Here is a 12,120-nt window from a genome sequence, read left to right on the forward strand (position 1 = left end):
TGCCACATCGCACAATCCGACATGGCAGTTCGAATGCCACGTAGAAAAAAACTTAACGGAAAAAATTATGGTGTTAATGTTGTCCTTAATTGTTCTAAATCTTAAAGTACCGGGACTAGATTACACAAAATAAACGTACAATAACTAAATTGAACAAAACGCTACAGTACAGGGACTAAACAGGTACTTTGTCCGACTATGAAATGTTAGTTTCAATTGCAATTAGATCGCCACACGAACCATGGTGCCACATTTGATTGGACTTACTTAAATAGAAATTTGTGACAGTCCTGTTTGCCGCGAGTCGTTGTAGTATAGTGGTGAGTATCCCCGCCTGTCACGCGGGAGACCCGGGTTCGATCCCCGGCAACGGCGTCTTTTTTTTTTTTTTAGCTCTTCAAAGGAAAAATTAAAAAGCTTAATATATTAGAACATCAATCCAACCTGCCGGAATCAAACAGCGACTTAAGGATTTCCAATTTAGATTAGTCCAACTACAGTCCACCACTCTACCAACTGAGCTAAGGTCTGAGCTGTTAACATTATTTTTGTCCGATTTATACTCTTTTATGCCATATCGCACAATCTGACATGGCAGTTCGAATGCCGCGTTGACAAACTTAACGGAAAAAATTTTCGGTGTTAATATTGTCCTTAATTGTTCAAAATCTTAAAGTAAAAGGACTAAATTACACGAAATAAAGGTACAATGACTAAATTGAACAAAACGCTACACTACGGGGACCTAACAGGTACTTTGTCCGATTATGAAATGCTAGTTTCAGTTGCAATTACATGGCCACACGCACCATGGTGTCACATTGGATTGGGTTTACTTAAATAGTAATATGTGACAGTCCTGTACTGCCGCGAATCGTTGTAGTATAGTGGTGAGCAGTGCTGCAAAAATCGCGCCTAGGCGCTGGGCGGGGGGAGGCCGCCGCGAGGAATGGCCTAGACCGCCTAACCGGCCGGTTCGGGAATTTTTTTTTTTTTTTTGAAAATGTCGAAAAAGTTTTGGAGGGCATAACTTTTGACTCGGTTGTCTGATTTGGTCAAATTTTTTTTTCAAATCGCGTATTTTTTCGAGATCTATACACCGCAAACAGCCAAAGGCGGTTTGGTCCACTAATTTCTCAAAAAATGCCTCTTTAGTTCTTAATTTTAGTTTTTTATGTATTTAGATGGTTTAAACAATATTTTGAACAATTTTACACCACTTTCGTAAATAGTTTCTAAAAACAACTATGGAAACCTTATGTTTTATTACTAAATTTAAAAAAATTTAATTTTTAATTTTATTAAAAATAAAAAAAACTATAAATAATAATAAAAAAATCGGCGCCTAGGCGCCCCTAGCCGCCTAGGGGCGCCTAACGTTTTATGCAGCATTGGTGGTGAGTATTCCCGCCTGTCACTCGGGAGACCTGGGTTCAATCCCCGGCAACAGCGTTTTTTTTTAGCTCTTCAAAGGAAAAATTAAAATGCTTAATATTGTAAAAAATCAATCCGACCTGCCGGATTCAACCAGCGACCTAAGGATTTCCAACTTAGATTAATCAAACTACAGTCCTCCGCTCTACCAACTGAGCTAAGGTCGGAGCTATTAACTATATTTTTGTCCGTATTGCACTCTTTTATGCCACATCGCACAATCCGACATGGCAGTTCGAATGCCACGTAGAAAAAAACTTAACGGAAAAATTATGGTGTTAATGTTGTCCTTAATTGTTCTAAATCTTAAAGTACCGGGACTAGATTACACAAAATAAACGTACAATAACTAAATTGAACAAAACGCTACAGTACAGGGACTAAACAGGTACTTTGTCCGACTATGAAATGTTAGTTTCAATTGCAATTAGATCGCCACACGAACCATGGTGCCACATTTGATTGGACTTACTTAAATAGAAATTTGTGACAGTCCTGTTCTGCCGCGCGAGTCGTTGTAGTATAGTGGTGAGTATCCCCGCCTGTCACGCGGGAGACCCGGGTTCGATCCCCGCAACGGCGTCTTTTTTTTTTTTTAGCTCTTCAAAGGAAAAATTAAAAAGCTTAATATATTAGAACATCAATCCAACCTGCCGGAATCAAACCAGCGACTTAAGGATTTCCAATTAGATTAGTCCAACTACAGTCCACCACTCTACCAACTGAGCTAAGGTCTGAGCTGTTAACATTATTTTTGTCCGATTTATACTCTTTTATGCCATATCGCACAATCTGACATGGCAGTTCGAATGCCGCGTTGACAAACTTAACGAAAAAATTTTCGGTGTTAATATTGTCCTTAATTGTTCAAAATCTTAAAGTAAAAGGACTAAATTACACGAAATAAAGGTACAATGACTAAATTGAACAAAACGCTACACTACGGGGACCTAACAGGTACTTTGTCCGACTATGAAATGCTAGTTTCAGTTGCAATTACATGGCCACACGCACCATGGTGTCACATTGGATTGGGTTTACTTAAATAGTAATATGTGACTGTCCTGTACTGCCGCGCGAATCGTTGTAGTATAGTGGTGAGCAGTGCTGCAAAAATCGCGCCTAGGCGCTGGGGGGGAGGCCGCCGCGAGGAATGGCCTAGACCGCCTAACCGGCCGGTTCGGGGAATTTTTTTTTTTTTTTGAAAATGTCGAAAAAGTTTTGGAGGGCATAACTTTTGACTCGGTTGTCTGATTTGGTCAAATTTTTTTTTCAAATCGCGTATTTTTTCGAGATCTATACACCGCAAACAGCCCAAAGGCGGTTTGGTCCACTAATTTCTCAAAAAATGCCTCTTTAGTTCTTAATTTTAGTTTTTTATGTATTTAGATGGTTTAAACAATATTTTGAACAATTTTACCACCACTTTCGTAAATAGTTTCTAAGAAACAACTATGGAAACCTTATGTTTTATTACTAAATTTAAAAAATTTAATTTTTAATTTTATTAAAAATAAAAAAAAAACTATAATAATAAATAAAAAAATCGGCGCTAGGCGCCCCTAGCCGCCTAGGGGGCGCCTAACGTTTTATGCAGCATTGGTGGTGAGTATTCCCGCCTGTCACTCGGGAGACCTGGGTTCAATCCCCGCAACAGCGTTTTTTTTTTTAGCTCTTCAAAGGAAAAATTAAAATGCTTAATATTGTAAAAAATCAATCCGACCTGCCGGATTCAACCAGCGACCTAAGGATTTCCAACTTAGATTAATCAAACTACAGTCCTCCGCTCTACCAACTGAGCTAAGGTCGGAGCTATTAACTATATTTTTGTCCGTATTGCACTCTTTTATGCCACATCGCACAATCCGACATGGCAGTTCGAATGCCACGTAGAAAAAAACTTAACGGAAAAAATTATGGTGTTAATGTTGTCCTTAATTGTTCTAAATCTTAAAGTACCGGGACTAGATTACACAAAATAAACGTACAATAACTAAATTGAACAAAACGCTACAGTACAGGGACTAAACAGGTACTTTGTCCGACTATGAAATGTTAGTTTCAATTGCAATTAGATCGCCACACGAACCATGGTGCCACATTTGATTGGACTTACTTAAATAGAAATTTGTGACAGTCCTGTTCTGCCGCGCGAGTCGTTGTAGTATAGTGGTGAGTATCCCCGCCTGTCACGCGGGAGACCCGGGTTCGATCCCCGGCAACGGCGTCTTTTTTTTTTTTTTAGCTCTTCAAAGGAAAAATTAAAAGCTTAATATATTAGAACATCAATCCAACCTGCCGGAATCAAACCAGCGACTTAAGGATTTCCAATTTAGATTAGTCCAACTACAGTCCACCACTCTACCAACTGAGCTAAGGTCTGAGCTGTTAACATTATTTTTGTCCGATTTATACTCTTTTATGCCATATCGCACAATCTGACATGGCAGTTCGAATGCCGCGTTGACAAACTTAACGGAAAAAATTTTCGGTGTTAATATTGTCCTTAATTGTTCAAAATCTTAAAGTAAAAGGACTAAATTACACGAAATAAAGGTACAATGACTAAATTGAACAAACGCTACACTACGGGGACCTAACAGGTACTTTGTCCGATATGAAATGCTAGTTTCAGTTGCAATTACATGGCCACACGCCCATGGTGTCACATTGGATTGGGTTTACTTAAATAGTAATATGTGACAGTCCTGTACTGCCGCGCGAATCGTTGTAGTATAGTGGTGAGCAGTGCTGCAAAAATCGCGCCTAGGCGCTGGGCGGGGGGAGGCCGCCGCGAGGAATGGCCTAGACCGCCTAACCGGCCGGTTCGGGAATTTTTTTTTTTTTTTTGAAAATGTCGAAAAAGTTTTGGAAGGCATAACTTTTGACTCGGTTGTCTGATTTGGTCAAATTTTTTTTCAAATCGCGTATTTTTTCGAGATCTATACACCGCAAACAGCCAAAGGCGGTTTGGTCCACTAATTTCTCAAAAAAATGCCTCTTTAGTTCTTAATTTTAGTTTTTTATGTATTTAGATGGTTTAAACAATATTTTGAACAATTTTACCACCACTTTCGTAAATAGTTTCTAAGAAACAACTATGGAAACCTTATGTTTTATTACTAAATTTAAAAAAATTTAATTTTTAATTTTATTAAAAATAAAAAAAAACTATAATAATAAATAAAAAAATCGGCGCCTAGGCGCCCCCTAGCCGCCTAGGGGGCGCCTAACGTTTTATGCAGCATTGGTGGTGAGTATTCCCGCTGTCACTCGGGAGACCTGGGTTCAATCCCGCAACAGCGTTTTTTTTTTTAGCTCTTCAAAGGAAAAATTAAAATGCTTAATATTGTAAAAAATCAATCCGACCTGCCGGATTCGAACCAGCGACCTAAGGATTTCCAACTTAGATTAATCAAACTACAGTCCTCCGCTCTACCAACTGAGCTAAGGTCGGAGCTATTAACTATATTTTTGTCCGTATTGCACTCTTTTATGCCACATCGCACAATCCGACATGGCAGTTCGAATGCCACGTAGAAAAAAACTTAACGGAAAAAATTATGGTGTTAATGTTGTCCTTAATTGTTCTAAATCTTAAAGTACCGGGACTAGATTACACAAAATAAACGTACAATAACTAAATTGAACAAAACCCTACAGTACAGGGACTAAACAGGTACTTTGTCCGACTATGAAATGTTAGTTTCAATTGCAATTAGATCGCCACACGAACCATGGTGCCACATTTGATTGGACTTACTTAAATAGAAATTTGTGACAGTCCTGTTCTGCCGCGCGAGTCGTTGTAGTATAGTGGTGAGTATCCCCGCCTGTCACGCGGAGACCCGGGTTCGATCCCCGGCAACGGCGTCTTTTTTTTTTTTTAGCTCTTCAAAGGAAAAATTAAAAAGCTTAATATATTAGAACATCAATCCAACCTGCCGGAATCAAACCAGCGACTTAAGGATTTCCAATTTAGATTAGTCCAACTACAGTCCACCACTCTACCAACTGAGCTAAGGTCTGAGCTGTTAACATTATTTTTGTCCGATTTATACTCTTTTATGCCATATCGCACAATCTGACATGGCAGTTCGAATGCCGCGTTGACAAACTTAACGGAAAAAATTTTCGGTGTTAATATTGTCCTTAATTGTTCAAAATCTTAAAGTAAAAGGACTAAATTACACGAAATAAAGGTACAATGACTAAATTGAACAAAACGCTACACTACGGGGACCTAACAGGTACTTTGTCCGATTATGAAATGCTAGTTTCAGTTGCAATTACATGGCCACACGCACCATGGTGTCACATTGGATTGGGTTTACTTAAATAGTAATATGTGACAGTCCTGTACTGCCGCGCGAATCGTTGTAGTATAGTGGTGAGCAGTGCTGCAAAAATCGCGCCTAGGCGCTGGCGGGGGAGGCCGCCGCGAGGAATGGCCTAGACCGCCTAACCGGCCGGTTCGGGGAATTTTTTTTTTTTTTTTGAAAATGTCGAAAAAGTTTTGGAGGCATAACTTTTGACTCGGTTGTCTGATTTGGTCAAATTTTTTTTTCAAATCGCGTATTTTTTCGAGATCTATACACCGCAAACAGCCAAAGGCGGTTTGGTCCACTAATTTCTCAAAAAATGCCTCTTTAGTTCTTAATTTTAGTTTTTTATGTATTTAGATGGTTTAAACAATATTTTGAACAATTTTACCACCACTTTCGTAAATAGTTTCTAAGAAACAACTATGGAAACCTTATGTTTTATTACTAAATTTAAAAAATTTAATTTTTAATTTTATTAAAAATAAAAAAAACTATAATAATAAATAAAAAATCGGCGCCTAGGCGCCCCCTAGCCGCCTAGGGGGCGCCTAACGTTTTATGCAGCATTGGTGGTGAGTATTCCGCCTGTCACTCGGGAGACCTGGGTTCAATCCCCGCAACAGCGTTTTTTTTTTAGCTCTTCAAAGGAAAAATTAAAATGCTTAATATTGTAAAAAATCAATCCGACCTGCCGGATTCAAACCAGCGACCTAAGGATTTCCAACTTAGATTAATCAAACTACAGTCCTCCGCTCTACCAACTGAGCTAAGGTCGGAGCTATTAACTATATTTTTGTCCGTATTGCACTCTTTTATGCCACATCGCACAATCCGACATGGCAGTTCGAATGCCACGTAGAAAAAAACTTAACGGAAAAAATTATGGTGTTAATGTTGTCCTTAATTGTTCTAAATCTTAAAGTACCGGGACTAGATTACACAAAATAAACGTACAATAACTAAATTGAACAAAACGCTACAGTACAGGGACTAAACAGGTACTTTGTCCGACTATGAAATGTTAGTTTCAATTGCAATTAGATCGCCACACGAACCATGGTGCCACATTTGATTGGACTTACTTAAATAGAAATTTGTGACAGTCCTGTTCTGCCGCGCGAGTCGTTGTAGTATAGTGGTGAGTATCCCCGCCTGTCACGCGGGAGACCGGGTTCGATCCCCGGCAACGCGTCTTTTTTTTTTTTTTAGCTCTTCAAAGGAAAAATTAAAAAGCTTAATATTTAGAACATCAATCCAACCTGCCGGAATCAAACCAGCGACTTAAGGATTTCCAATTTAGATTAGTCCAACTACAGTCCACCACTCTACCAACTGAGCTAAGGTCTGAGCTGTTAACATTATTTTTGTCCGATTTATACTCTTTTATGCCATATCGCACAATCTGACATGGCAGTTCGAATGCCGCGTTGACAAACTTAACGGAAAAAATTTTCGGTGTTAATATTGTCCTTAATTGTTCAAAATCTTAAAGTAAAAGGACTAAATTACACGAAATAAAGGTACAATGACTAAATTGAACAAAACGCTACACTACGGGGACCTAACAGGTACTTTGTCCGATTATGAAATGCTAGTTTCAGTTGCAATTACATGGCCACACGCACCATGGTGTCACATTGGATTGGGTTTACTTAAATAGTAATATGTGACAGTCCTGTACTGCCGCGCGAATCGTTGTAGTATAGTGGTGAGCAGTGCTGCAAAAATCGCGCCTAGGCGCTGGGCGGGGGGAGGCCGCCGCGAGGAATGGCCTAGACCGCCTAACCGGCCGGTTCGGGGAATTTTTTTTTTTTTTTGAAAATGTCGAAAAAGTTTTGGAGGCATAACTTTTGACTCGGTTGTCTGATTTGGTCAAATTTTTTTTTCAAATCGCGTATTTTTTCGAGATCTATACACCGCAAACAGCCAAAGGCGGTTTGGTCCACTAATTTCTCAAAAAAATGCCTCTTTATTCTTAATTTTAAGTTTTTATGTATTTAGATGGTTTAAACAATATTTTGAACAATTTTACCACACTTTCGTAAATAGTTTCTAAGAAACAACTATGGAAACCTTATGTTTTATTACTAAATTTAAAAAATTTAATTTTAATTTTATTAAAAATAAAAAAAAAACTATAATAATAAATAAAAAAATCGGCGCCTAGGCGCCCCTAGCCGCCTAGGGGCGCCTAACGTTTTATGCAGCATTGGTGGTGAGTATTCCGCCTGTCACTCGGGAGACCCGGGTTCAATCCCCAGCAACAGCGTTTTTTTTTTTAGCTCTTCAAAGAAAAAATTAAAATGCTTAATATTGTAAAAAATCAATGCCGACCTGCCGGATTCGAACCACGACCTAAGGATTTCCAACCTTAGATTAATCAAACTACAGTCCTTCCGCTCTGCCCAACTGAGCTAAGGTCGGAGCTATTAACTATATTTTTGTCCGTATTGCACTCTTTATGCCACATCGCACAATCCGACATGCAGTTCGAATGCCACGTAGAAAAAAAACTTAACGGAAAAAATTATGGTGTTAATGTTGTCCTTAATTGTTCTAAATCTTAAAGTACCGGGACTAGATTACACAAAATAAACGTACAATAACTAAATTGAACAAAACGCTACAGTACAGGGACTAAACAGGTACTTTGTCCGACTATGAAATGTTAGTTTCAATTGCAATTAGATCGCCACACGAACCATGGTGCCACATTTGATTGGACTTACTTAAATAGAAATTTGTGACAGTCCTGTTTGCCGCGCGAGTCGTTGTAGTATAGTGGTGAGTATCCCCGCCTGTCACGCGGAGACCCGGGTTCGATCCCCGGCAACGGCGTCTTTTTTTTTTTTTAGCTCTTCAAAGGAAAAATTAAAAAGCTTAATATTTAGAACATCAATCCAACCTGCCGGAATCAAACCAGCGACTTAAGGATTTCCAATTTAGATTAGTCCAACTACAGTCACCACTCTACCAACTGAGCTAAGGTCTGAGCTGTTAACATTATTTTTGTCCGATTTATACTCTTTTATGCCATATCGCACAATCTGACATGGCAGTTCGAATGCCGCGTTGACAAACTTAACGGAAAAAATTTTTCGGTGTTAATATTGTCCTTAATTGTTCAAAATCTTAAAGTAAAAGGACTAAATTACACGAAATAAAGGTACAATGACTAAATTGAACAAAACGCTACACTACGGGGACCTAACAGGTACTTTGTCCGATTATGAAATGCTAGTTTCAGTTGCAATTACATGGCCACACGCACCATGGTGTCACATTGGATTGGGTTTACTTAAATAGTAATATGTGACAGTCCTGTACTGCCGCGCGAATCGTTGTAGTATAGTGGTGAGCAGTGCTGCAAAAATCGCGCCTAGGCGCTGGGCGGGGGGAGGCCGCCGCGAGGAATGGCCTAGACCGCCTAACCGGCCGGTTCGGGGAATTTTTTTTTTTTTTTTGAAAATGTCGAAAAAGTTTTGGAGGGCATAACTTTTGACTCGGTTGTCTGATTTGGTCAAATTTTTTTTTCAAATCGCGTATTTTTTCGAGATCTATACACCGCAAACAGCCAAAGGCGGTTTGGTCCACTAATTTCTCAAAAAAATGCCTCTTTAGTTCTTAATTTTAGTTTTTTATGTATTTAGATGGTTTAAACAATATTTTGAACAATTTTACCACCACTTTCGTAAATAGTTTCTAAGAAACAACTATGGAAACCTTATGTTTTATTACTAAATTTAAAAAATTTAATTTTTAATTTTATTAAAATAAAAAAAAAACTATAATAATAAATAAAAAAATCGGCGCCTAGGCGCCCCCTAGCCGCCTAGGGGGCGCCTAACGTTTTATGCAGCATTGGTGGTGAGTATTCCCGCCTGTCACTCGGGAGACCTGGGTTCAATCCCCAGCAACAGCGTTTTTTTTTTAGCTCTTCAAAGGAAAAATTAAAATGCTTAATATTGTAAAAAATCAATCCGACCTGCCGGATTCAACCAGCGACCTAAGGATTTCCAACTTAGATTAATCAAACTACAGTCCTCCGCTCTACAACTGAGCTAAGGTCGGAGCTATTAACTATATTTTTGTCCGTATTGCACTCTTTTATGCCACATCGCACAATCCGACATGGCAGTTCGAATGCCACGTAGAAAAAAACTTAACGGAAAAAATTATGGTGTTAATGTTGTCCTTAATTGTTCTAAATCTTAAAGTACCGGGACTAGATTACACAAAATAAACGTACAATAACTAAATTGAACAAAACGCTACAGTACAGGGACTAAACAGGTACTTTGTCCGACTATGAAATGTTAGTTTCAATTGCAATTAGATCGCCACACGAACCATGGTGCCACATTTGATTGGACTTACTTAAATAGAAATTTGTGACAGTCCTGTTCTGCCGCGCGAGTCGTTGTAGTATAGTGGTGAGTATCCCCGCCTGTCACGCGGGAGACCCGGGTTCGATCCCCGGCAACGGCGTCTTTTTTTTTTTTTTAGCTCTTCAAAGGAAAAATTAAAAAGCTTAATATTTAGAACATCAATCCAACCTGCCGGAATCAAACCAGCGACTTAAGGATTTCCAATTTAGATTAGTCCAACTACAGTCCACCACTCTACCAACTGAGCTAAGGTCTGAGCTGTTAACATTATTTTTGTCCGATTTATACTCTTTTATGCCATATCGCACAATCTGACATGGCAGTTCGAATGCCGCGTTGACAAACTTAACGGAAAAATTTTCGGTGTTAATATTGTCCTTAATTGTTCAAAATCTTAAAGTAAAAGGACTAAATTACACGAAATAAAGGTACAATGACTAAATTGAACAAAACGCTACACTACGGGGACCTAACAGGTACTTTGTCCGATTATGAAATGCTAGTTTCAGTTGCAATTACATGGCCACACGCACCATGGTGTCACATTGGATTGGGTTTACTTAAATAGTAATATGTGACTGTCCTGTACTGCCGCGCGAATCGTTGTAGTATAGTGGTGAGCAGTGCTGCAAAAATCGCGCCTAGGCGCTGGCGGGGGGAGCCGCCGCGAGGAATGGCCTAGACCGCCTAACCGGCCGGTTCGGGGAATTTTTTTTTTTTTGAAAATGTCGAAAAAGTTTTGGAGGGCATAACTTTTGACTCGGTTGTCTGATTTGGTCAATTTTTTTTTCAAATCGCGTATTTTTTCGAGATCTATACACCGCAAACAGCCAAAGGCGGTTTGGTCCACTAATTTCTCAAAAAATGCCTCTTTAGTTCTTAATTTTAGTTTTTTATGTATTTAGATGGTTTAAACAATATTTTGAACAATTTTACACCACTTTCGTAAATAGTTTCTAAGAAACAACTATGGAAACCTTATGTTTTATTACTAAATTTAAAAAAATTTAATTTTTAATTTTATTAAAAATAAAAAAAAAACTATAATAATAAATAAAAAAATCGGCGCCTAGGCGCCCCTAGCCGCCTAGGGGCGCCTAACGTTTTATGCAGCATTGGTGGTGAGTATTCCCGCCTGTCACTCGGGAGACCTGGGTTCAATCCCAGCAACAGCGTTTTTTTTTTAGCTCTTCAAAGGAAAAATTAAAATGCTTAATATTGTAAAAAATCAATCCGACCTGCCGGATTCAACCAGCGACCTAAGGATTTCCAACTTAGATTAATCAAACTACAGTCCTCCGCTCTACCAACTGAGCTAAGGTCGGAGCTATTAACTATATTTTTGTCCGTATTGCACTCTTTTATGCCACATCGCACAATCCGACATGGCAGTTCGAATGCCACGTAGAAAAAAACTTAACGGAAAAAATTATGGTGTTAATGTTGTCCTTAATTGTTCTAAATCTTAAAGTACCGGACTAGATTACACAAAATAAACGTACAAAACTAAATTGAACAAAACGCTACAGTACAGGGACTAAACAGGTACTTTGTCCGACTATGAAATGTTAGTTTCAATTGCAATTAGATCGCCACACGAACCATGGTGCCACATTTGATTGGACTTACTTAAATAGAAATTTGTGACAGTCCTGTTTGCGCGCGAGTCGTTGTAGTATAGTGGTGAGTATCCCCGCCTGTCACGCGGGAGACCCGGGTTCGATCCCCGCAACGGCGTCTTTTTTTTTTTTTTAGCTCTTCAAAGGAAAAATTAAAAAGCTTAATATTAGAACATCAATCCAACCTGCCGGAATCAAACCAGCGACTTAAGGATTTCCAATTTAGATTAGTCCAACTACAGTCCACCACTCTACCAACTGAGCTAAGGTCTGAGCTGTTAACATTATTTTTGTCCGATTTATACTCTTTTATGCCATATCGCACAATCTGACATGGCAGTTCGAATGCCGCGT

General features: G+C 38.9%; 12 non-coding genes across 12 annotated transcripts; 7 read left to right on the plus strand and 5 right to left on the minus strand.

The window, feature by feature from the left end:
- Positions 1-303: 303 nt before the first annotated feature.
- On the plus strand, positions 304-375 carry TRNAD-GUC. Its single transcript has one exon. It is a non-coding gene; the product is annotated as a tRNA-Asp (tRNA).
- Positions 376-1,508: 1,133 nt separating this feature from the next.
- On the minus strand, positions 1,509-1,601 carry TRNAY-GUA. Its single transcript has 2 exons — positions 1,565-1,601; positions 1,509-1,543 (listed from the first exon to the last, which is right to left on the minus strand). It is a non-coding gene; the product is annotated as a tRNA-Tyr (tRNA).
- Positions 1,602-1,945: 344 nt separating this feature from the next.
- TRNAD-GUC lies at positions 1,946-2,016 on the plus strand. The gene has a single exon. It is a non-coding gene; the product is annotated as a tRNA-Asp (tRNA).
- Positions 2,017-3,151: 1,135 nt separating this feature from the next.
- Positions 3,152-3,244, minus strand: TRNAY-GUA. The gene is made up of 2 exons: positions 3,208-3,244; positions 3,152-3,186 (listed from the first exon to the last, which is right to left on the minus strand). It is a non-coding gene; the product is annotated as a tRNA-Tyr (tRNA).
- Positions 3,245-3,589: 345 nt separating this feature from the next.
- TRNAD-GUC lies at positions 3,590-3,661 on the plus strand. Its single transcript has one exon. It is a non-coding gene; the product is annotated as a tRNA-Asp (tRNA).
- A 1,136-nt stretch (positions 3,662-4,797) lies between these two features.
- Positions 4,798-4,891, minus strand: TRNAY-GUA. The gene is made up of 2 exons: positions 4,855-4,891; positions 4,798-4,833 (listed from the first exon to the last, which is right to left on the minus strand). It is a non-coding gene; the product is annotated as a tRNA-Tyr (tRNA).
- Positions 4,892-5,236: 345 nt separating this feature from the next.
- TRNAD-GUC lies at positions 5,237-5,307 on the plus strand. Its single transcript has one exon. It is a non-coding gene; the product is annotated as a tRNA-Asp (tRNA).
- Positions 5,308-6,441: 1,134 nt separating this feature from the next.
- On the minus strand, positions 6,442-6,535 carry TRNAY-GUA. The gene is made up of 2 exons: positions 6,499-6,535; positions 6,442-6,477 (listed from the first exon to the last, which is right to left on the minus strand). It is a non-coding gene; the product is annotated as a tRNA-Tyr (tRNA).
- Positions 6,536-8,526: 1,991 nt separating this feature from the next.
- On the plus strand, positions 8,527-8,597 carry TRNAD-GUC. The gene has a single exon. It is a non-coding gene; the product is annotated as a tRNA-Asp (tRNA).
- Positions 8,598-10,175: 1,578 nt separating this feature from the next.
- On the plus strand, positions 10,176-10,247 carry TRNAD-GUC. The gene has a single exon. It is a non-coding gene; the product is annotated as a tRNA-Asp (tRNA).
- A 1,132-nt stretch (positions 10,248-11,379) lies between these two features.
- Positions 11,380-11,472, minus strand: TRNAY-GUA. The gene is made up of 2 exons: positions 11,436-11,472; positions 11,380-11,414 (listed from the first exon to the last, which is right to left on the minus strand). It is a non-coding gene; the product is annotated as a tRNA-Tyr (tRNA).
- A 341-nt stretch (positions 11,473-11,813) lies between these two features.
- TRNAD-GUC lies at positions 11,814-11,884 on the plus strand. Its single transcript has one exon. It is a non-coding gene; the product is annotated as a tRNA-Asp (tRNA).
- Positions 11,885-12,120: the final 236 nt, after the last annotated feature.

Source organism: Ipomoea nil, unplaced genomic scaffold (genome assembly GCF_001879475.1).
Source record: "Ipomoea nil cultivar Tokyo-kokei standard unplaced genomic scaffold, Asagao_1.1 scaffold0493, whole genome shotgun sequence".
Taxonomy (NCBI): Eukaryota; Viridiplantae; Streptophyta; class Magnoliopsida; order Solanales; family Convolvulaceae; genus Ipomoea; species Ipomoea nil.